This window comes from Panicum virgatum, chromosome 2K (genome assembly GCF_016808335.1).
Source record: "Panicum virgatum strain AP13 chromosome 2K, P.virgatum_v5, whole genome shotgun sequence".
NCBI classification, from domain to species: Eukaryota; Viridiplantae; Streptophyta; class Magnoliopsida; order Poales; family Poaceae; genus Panicum; species Panicum virgatum.
Genome location: NC_053137.1, coordinates 23,384,251 through 23,392,876, shown reverse-complemented (window position 1 = coordinate 23,392,876; position 8,626 = coordinate 23,384,251).

Sequence of the window (8,626 nt, the reverse complement as noted above, 5' to 3'; positions counted from 1 at the left end):
GACTGTCGCTTCTACACTATAATGTAGGATTCCTTTTATCATGCCTACAACCAAATGGACGCCCCGATCAGCGAGCACCGCACGTTGCACTGGAACGCTCTTCGTGTTGCAGCAGGAGGAGTTTCTATAGTTACATACTTCGAGAGGTACCCCGGATTGGTTGCTCTGCTCAGCGAGAGGGATCGATATATCCACGAGTGGGTCCGGGTGTTCTATGCCACTCTGTTTGTCGAGCAGGACCGGCAGTACATTGGGTTTATGTTCCAGGAGAGGAGTTGGAGACTGGATCGATAGAGCTTGGCTCGGTACTTAGGTGTGAGGATATCTAAGGAGCCACGCTATCTCACCACTTGGCGTATGGTTACACTGAGCCTCCTCGTCGCCCCCACGACACACACTTTCCGTCTGACCAGCAGGTCAGTGTTCTGTTTCAGCAGCCCTTCTGCCAGGGACACCGAGGACACCAGACAGGTTCACTCCTATGGTACACACTATACACCTTGCTTTGGGGAGGAGTCTGCTCTACCGCCAGGGATACAATGAGGGGAATACGGCCTTGCAGCAGTGGATGCTAGTTCATATCATGACAGGCCAGGATTTTGACATAGTTGATCTATTCATTTGCGAGATTGAGGATGTGATCCTGGAGGGCATGCACCGAAAGCAGCCCTTTGCTCACTGGATCAGCTGGATCCTTGCTCAGCTCGGACAATGTGCATGTATGAGTCAGCTGGAGCAGTCGAGGATGAGGTTCAAGGTGTATTCACCTATTGATCCTCGTGACGGTCGATGTGGGCCAAGGAGCTAGTGCAGAGCTCAGCAGATTCTTGACGAGAGAGCTTTGCCAGAGTTCAAGTGGCAGATGATACTATGGCAGCTGAGGCTGCTTCACTTGCAGCAGTAGAGGCTTAGCTCCCTCACTACTTGGCCACAGACTCTGAGGACTCGGAGGACGATGATGACTTCATTCCGACCATTCCTGTCCACCGAGCCGCTAACGATGATGAGGCAGGATCGTCAGCCGCAGCCGCTAGAGCTCCACCTCCACCTGTCATAGCTGCACAGGTCACCCAGCTTGATAGACTTGCAGATATTCTTCGGAAACTCACACAGCAATAGATGTCTTACGCCGAGGAGCAGTGACTGCAGCGTGAGACTCAGAGGTTCATGTTTAAGGAGATGAGGCAGCACCAGGTGGCCGTGAGGCAGCAGATGCTCCAGCAGTCTCAAATGCAGCAGCAGATGTACACCTTCTTATCTGGCTACATTGGGACACTCTACCATCACTCTGGACTGCCTGAGCCTAAGTTACCTACCACTCAGCAGCTCCAGTACGACCCTTCTTCTCCTCCTCCACCTATTGGTGGCTACGTGCGGACACCTTTGGCCTCATTCCTGATGTCTCTAGTTCTTCAGACCGGGGTGTTTGCAGCTCCTGCTCCTAATCTAGTTCCAGAATGAGCTCAGCAGCAGAGTGTAATGACCGAGGATCAGCGTGCCGTATTCCTTGAACAATAGCAATTTCTTCGGGAGCTGCAGCAACAGTCTCTATCGGTCACCACGGTTACGTTGGATCCGATCCACCAGTCGGTCATTCGTCCTTCCTCGTCGGACTCCGTGCTCGTCACTTCTGCATCTCTGACAGAGTCTGCGAGCGTTGTTTCGGAGCCAGTCGCGTCTTCAGTGCCTGCTATCTCCACCGCTCCGATGACGTCTCTCGTCGATCCCGCTACTGCAGCCGACGGCAGTTCCGACGACGATGACGACATCGACGGCTTCACCACCGCTTCTTATTCTACAGAACTGGTTCCAGGTAATTGTTTCTGGTTCTTTGTTGAGTTGTTTTTTTTGAATGAAAAAGATCTCAATTTAAATACAATGATGCTTACGAGACCTTGATGACAACGATAATTGTGTGCCAGGTGCTGCATCACCGAGACACTCGCTTAGGGCGTTGCTGAAGAAGAAGCTTCTTTATTAGATCTTAATGGTGTGCTTGAGGATATTACCAATGTAAAAAAAACAGTATCAAGGCTGTTGGCCACATTCAAGGGAAGTCAGGTAAATAAATTGTATTATTATATCCCATTGCTACTATTTACATAGATGCTCATGTATATGGCCTATAATGAAAGGTGTTAATATACATTGATGCACTTTTTATCAGTGTTTCGAAGGACTTACTGTGACGAGTTTCTCGACTTCTGCGCCCAGAATTTTGAGGTAGCTATATGGTCCTCAAGAAACAAGTATGTTCTCTTAACTGTTGTGGGCTTACAGTCTCAATGTTTCCAATTTTGTTTTATGCTGTTCTAATTGTGCCTTTCTAATTTTTCCAGAAATAACGTGGAATCGGTGGTTGATATCATTATGAAAGATTTCAAACCGTGCCTGTTATTTTGTTGGGTTAGTCAATTGTACACATGTGTATTCCAATTTCTGAGTGTATTAATACTAATATCACGGTTTTAATATTTGCAGGACATGTCTAAATGCACAGATACTGGGCATAAAACACTGGAGAATAGTGACAAACCTTTAGTGCTGAAGGAGTTGAAAAAACTATGGCAGAAGGAAGACCCTGATCTTCCATGGGAAGAGGGGGATTACTCACCTTCAAATACATTGCTTGTGGATGACTCTCCTTACAAAGCTCTTCACAATCCTGTATTTGTCTAAACTCCTCCCTATGTCGATCTTTATAAAATGATCACGTATACTGAAATGACACACTGTTTTCATCTTGTGCAGCCACACACTGGAATTTTTCCTCACCCCTACAGTTATCAGAACCATTCAGATGATTCATTGGGTATGTGTCCAGACACATTAATGTTCTGTACAATTATCTAGCTTATTAATACAACCAATTTTATTCCTAACAAGCAGGGCCGCGTGGAGACCTTCGCGTCTATCTGCAGAAACTAGCTGATGCGGATGATGTTCAAACTTATGTTTGCAATAATCCATTCGGCCAGCCCTTCATTACTGACAGTGATCCACATTGGGACTTCTATTCACAAATTGCTGTTTAAGGCCTTGATTTTGGGGGAGTAGAGATAGGGGGAGCTTGGTGGTTTGTGGCATGTTTTGGATTTTCATTGATTTGTGTACCGACATGTCTTTTGGATATACCGAATGCTTTGTGTCGACAAGTCTGTACATGTGCTTTATCTTCAGTAATGCTTGCTTGTTTAGCACTTTTTTTTGTTGACAAGTCTTTGTATCTCTACTTTGTGTTGTCAACAATCACCAAAAAGGGGGTGATTGAAGCGCATATAGTCCGATAGATGAATATGGTAAGTTTCGGTGATAAAGGACAACCGTATGCGAGTAACGTGTGTTTTGAAGGAAAAATCATAGATTAGTTAAGTCTCATTTGAAATGTCAAAAGACATTGAGTTTAGGTTTGTAGCTTGACCGAAATTCATATGAAATGCGACAAATCTTGCACACTCGCTCAAACTCAGTCCAAAACAGCTCAAAGAAGTTAAAACAACACTTGGAAGAAGAAACAATCGAAGAAAGAAACAACTCCAAGTCAATTCTGCAAAAAAACAAAAAAACCAGCAACACCGGTTTAACCGGTTGCCTCGGTGAGAGGCATTAGTGCATTGTCCATACCATTACTCAGAGACGATGTTTGTAGAAGCAAAACATCCTGAACCACCGGTTTAAGCGATGGTCAAGAATCTAGGGCATTGGTTCAACCTGTGCTTTGTTGCAGCTGGTGTGGGGGTTGGTACAGTGGATACACCGATGACCCATCGGCCCAAGCGATGGTTGGCAGATGAAATGATGGATCAACATCGTTTCTTCCATTGCTGCTGCGAGGAAACTGGTGTTAGGCATCGCCTCTGGGCAATACACCTGTGATTGAGCCGACGCAAACGTTTACACCGATTATCATGTGCGGTTCAACCGATGATTGTGCCTTGACCGAGCGTTCTAGTCAACATTGCCCCTACAGGTTGAACCGGTGCCCTTGTTTCTGGACCATCGGTGTTTCCGATGCTTCTAGGTTTTGCGCGTTAATGCTCCGCCTCTTGACTTTTTGGCGCAAGGTTGATTATTGTTGAAGGGATTCAGGGTGGCTGTTGGTCTTCTTGGTGCATTGGCGTTAATGCTACATCTCTTGATTTTTGTGCCTTCTTTCCCCTCTTTCACCGCCCTCTCTTTATTTCTAGCGGCTTCTCCTCTTCTTCTTTCATTCTCTCATTCCTTTCTTTCTTTTCTTGGAGCTTTCGACTAGCACAAGAACACAGTGACAAGGGGTTTGCGACGAGTAGATCTTATCCCAGAAAAGAAGTCATTGACTAGGTATTTCTTCTCACCCTTTGTGCTTGGTTTGTTTGATTTTGCATTTCTTATCAATTCTTCTTGCATATGAACTTCTCCTCTTGTCTGTGTCTTTCTTACTTTTCTTTCTTTCTTTTCCTGGAGTTCTCGAGGAGCACAAGAACATAGCCAGAAGGGGATTTCGATGAGTTGATCTTATTAGAAAAAGCCAACCATCCACCAGGTATTGTTTTCTTCTCAGCCTTTGTGCATGTTTACTTTGGTCTGCTTTTTCTGATCTATTGTTCTTGTATATGACTTCTCCTCTTCTCTGTGTCATTCTCACTTTTCTTTCTTTCTTTTCCTGGAGTTCTCGAGAAGAACAAACACACAGTGATTAGGAGTCCTAGAGTCACATTTTTTGTTCATTATTGGTTCATTACTTTGTGATTATGTGTTTCATCTCTGAATTTCAACCTTTTGTGTGCTTCTCTGTGTGTAAGAGGCACCAGCTCGAACTTATTATGTGTGCTGCACTATGTGTTAGATGGATGCAAACTGTGTGTAAGATACCTGCTGGAGGTAAATGGATGCAAACTGAATTAGGGATTAGTTAATGTCTGTGTCTTCATTTGTTTTCTGCTCAATTATTTTCTGCTCAATTATCCAACTACTTGCCATGGTTAACAGATCATCAAACCACATAATCAAACCACATTAAGATTATGTTACATACCATAATCATCATGCTCCATACCATAATCATCATGTTCCAAATTGAGATCCAAAATAATACCAAAGGAGCTACTGAAATTCATTACTTTGCAATCTGACTGTTGACACCATTTTTTGACACGTGTCAAGGAAGGTGATTTTAATGAAGGGAAGGTGGCCGATTTGAAAGAAACCAAAAGATGTACAGGGTTGGAATCGGCCGATGGAGCCCATCTGATGGACTAGAGGAATATGCTTTGAAGATGTTGATCCACTCACTCTGGTGCTCAGCCGATGGGAGTTGCCTATGAAGTCTTTCGGAAAGAAGGAAACCCGAATTCTACAAGGGTTCTGGTGAACCGGTTGTAATATTTTTGTATAGTTTAGATTATAAAGTCTTTTTTTTGTAGTCAAGTAATGTTTGCCGTAATCGGCTAGGACTTGATAGCGCTAGGCTATATATATATATATATATATATATATATATATATATATATATATATATATATATATCAGTTGTTAGGGATTGGAAAAACTTGATACACATCCAATACAACAACACTTTACAATTCCCTTTGCACTTTTTTCGGCGACTTCGCCTTTTCTTTTCTCTTTTCAATGAGTTCTTTCGAGTTGATCAAGGACGCCTCACATTCGAGCGACTTGGTTTGCTGGTGAGTTTTCGTTTTACCGAGTATATTTGAGCTTTAGCTACTGGGCGCATCGCTGTGGCTTCGTTCAGATCTATTCAAAAGTTATCGAGTTTATTTAGGCTTTGATCTCGGGCGCATCGCTGTTTTCTCATCTAGATTTATTCACAATTTATCGATATCGGCTATATTTGTAGGTTTTTCCTATGCTTTTTGGCCATTATCACATATATCTGCTAGAAGCATATTAGATCGGCTTCAGGTTTTGCAGTAACACTTTGTTATCTCAAGAGCCAGTTTAGATCTGTTTCTAGCTTGCATCATCTGAGTTACACATTCGTAGCTTAGATCTTGTTATGCACATGCAATCAGCTGTCTTAAGCTAATTTTATCGTTTAGTGCGTTGGCTGATCCTGCCGGCGCGCTCGTTCATTACACGCTCGCATTTAATATTTTTTTATCGTCTTCTGTATCGGCAGAGCCTGCCGATACGCCTATGTGAGAGATATTAGGAATCCCAGCCGATACGCTCTCAAATTCGACTTTGTTTTATCCCTTGTCAACTATAGGTCAAATTGACTGGCACGCTTGGTTGATTTTCTGGAGCTTGGTGAACACTTGATTCCAGTGTGTTGATTTTTGCGTCAACACATCTTTTAGCACGCCCGGTGGGACCAAAAGCTTCAACATGGTGGAACTCACTGATAAATCTAAAGTCAATGAAGAAAACTACGTTCCCGTTCCTGAAGACAAGCTCAAAGAAGATCAAAAGAAAGAATACGAAGAGCTTGTGGAGAAGTTTAAACGTGAATGACTCAAGTCATACAGCATCACCAGATCTGGTGACGTCATCCAGAAGTTTAATCTTCCATCCTTCCAACCGTTGATAGAGGCTCAGCATGAGAACAAGATGATGGATGCGGTTGGCCAAGCTGTGGCGCAAGCTTTTATCAAGAGTGCAACAATCATGGGCAACATGGTGCACAACGCTGTAGTCAAGACTTTTGCTGAAGGCACGTTTCCAGGATGCATGGGTCCTTGCTATATACAGCCAGATCAGATGCAGTATGTTCCCTTGGAAGTGCCTATGGCAGCAGTTCTGTCGGCTCAAAATAGCCAGGCAGAAACAAGTAACAGTCAAGCGCCACCACAGACTACTACTACAGCATCTACGGCTATGACAGTTCTTATCTACACGACTACTCCGCCTATCCCCACAGCCACGCAAAGTGGATATGCGTATGGATTTCCCAAAGGGTGGGATCCAATGACTGGGTACGGTATGCCTGCAGATTTCTTCACCACACCAGTCAAGGGACAGTTTAATGCATCGACTTCTCAACCGATGACCTCTCAGCCTGATCCATCGGTCACCCAGCCGATGGGTGCCCAGCAGGATGCATCGGCAATACAGCCGAATGCACAAGGTATGTGGAGTCCGCAGATGGTTGCGCAATTCAACGCATCGGTGCCACCGCTGATGACCCCACAACAGCGTCTTGCAATCATGCTCCAACCCAAGTCTCCTACAGAAATTCTGCTTTCACAGTCTCCCCACCAGAACGGAGTCAATTGGGTTTTCCATGATCAAGCAACTAGACAGTTGCGATATGTCAATGTGCCATATATGGAGTCTACTGGTCAGCAATCAGCTAATCAATCAACTCAACAGCCAGCGACTCAGCAGACCCCCAATCGGGTGGCTCAACAGGCACACCAGATGCCATCGGCTGGACTGCCGATGATACCTACGTCACCACAACCTACAATGATGATGAACTCAACAAACATGGCTTCTCCTCAACAGATGCCTGCAGCTGATCAGCAGGTTGATTGGAACGCTAAGATAGCTGAAGTAATGAGGGAGCAGTTTGGCTTAAGTCCAAAACAAAAGTCTGTCATGTACAAGACCCCTTATCCTCCGGCTTACAATCAGATTCCTCTCCCACACAAGTACAAGATACCTGACTTCACAAAGTTCTCAGGACAGGGAGAAGTTTCTATAATGGAACATGTCAACAGGTTCCTTTTGCAGTTGGGAGAAGCAGGCAACCATGACGCGCTCAGAGTTCGGTTGTTCTCCTTGTCATTGTCTGGATCGGCCTTTGCTTGGTACACCACTTTGCCAGCAAACTCCATATTATATTGGGCCGATTTAGAGAGATAGTTTCATCAGTTCTTCTTCTCTGGAGTTACTGAGTTAAAGTTGATAGATTTGACTGGTCTAAGACAAAGAAATGATGAATCGATTGCATCCTTTATCCAAAGGTTCAGAGATGTCAAGAACCGATGCTACAGTCTGGTTCTGTCCGATCAGCAGTTGGCCGATGCAGCATTTAATGGATTCTTGCCACACATTAAAGACAAGTATGCATCACAAGAGTTTGAGAGCATCAGCCAGATCGCGAGTCGGATGACAGGAGAGACTCGATCCTATGAGTCCAAGAAGCCCTTTTAGAAGAAGATAAATTATGTGGAGTATTCTGCTAATGATGATTCTGAAGAGGAGTAAGAAACGGTCGCATCGGCTGAGTGGATCCAAAACAGCAAGAAGCCGGTGACGTGTCTGTTTGGGAAGAAAGAACCTATCTTATGGGTTTAACATCACCAAAGCCGACAAGATCTTTGACTTGTTATTGTCGGAAGGGTTGATCAAACTAAAGCCACACCACAAGATCCTGTCGGAGGACGAGCTCAAGAAAATAAAGTATTGCAAATGGCACAATGCCACATCGCATGATACAAATGAATGAAAAGTCATCCGGTGGGAAATTCAATTGGCTTCCGGGCAGGGGAAGCTGAAGTTTGAAACTCCCAAAAGGACGATGAAGATTGATCATCATCCGTTTGCTACGAACATGGTAGACATGGCCAGAGACAAAGGTCCTTCTCAAGCCAAGATTCTGACGTCATCATCGGCCAAGAAATCTGGGACTGTTGATCCCAAGGCGCAGATAACGGCCGATGAAGTTGTTGGCGCCTAC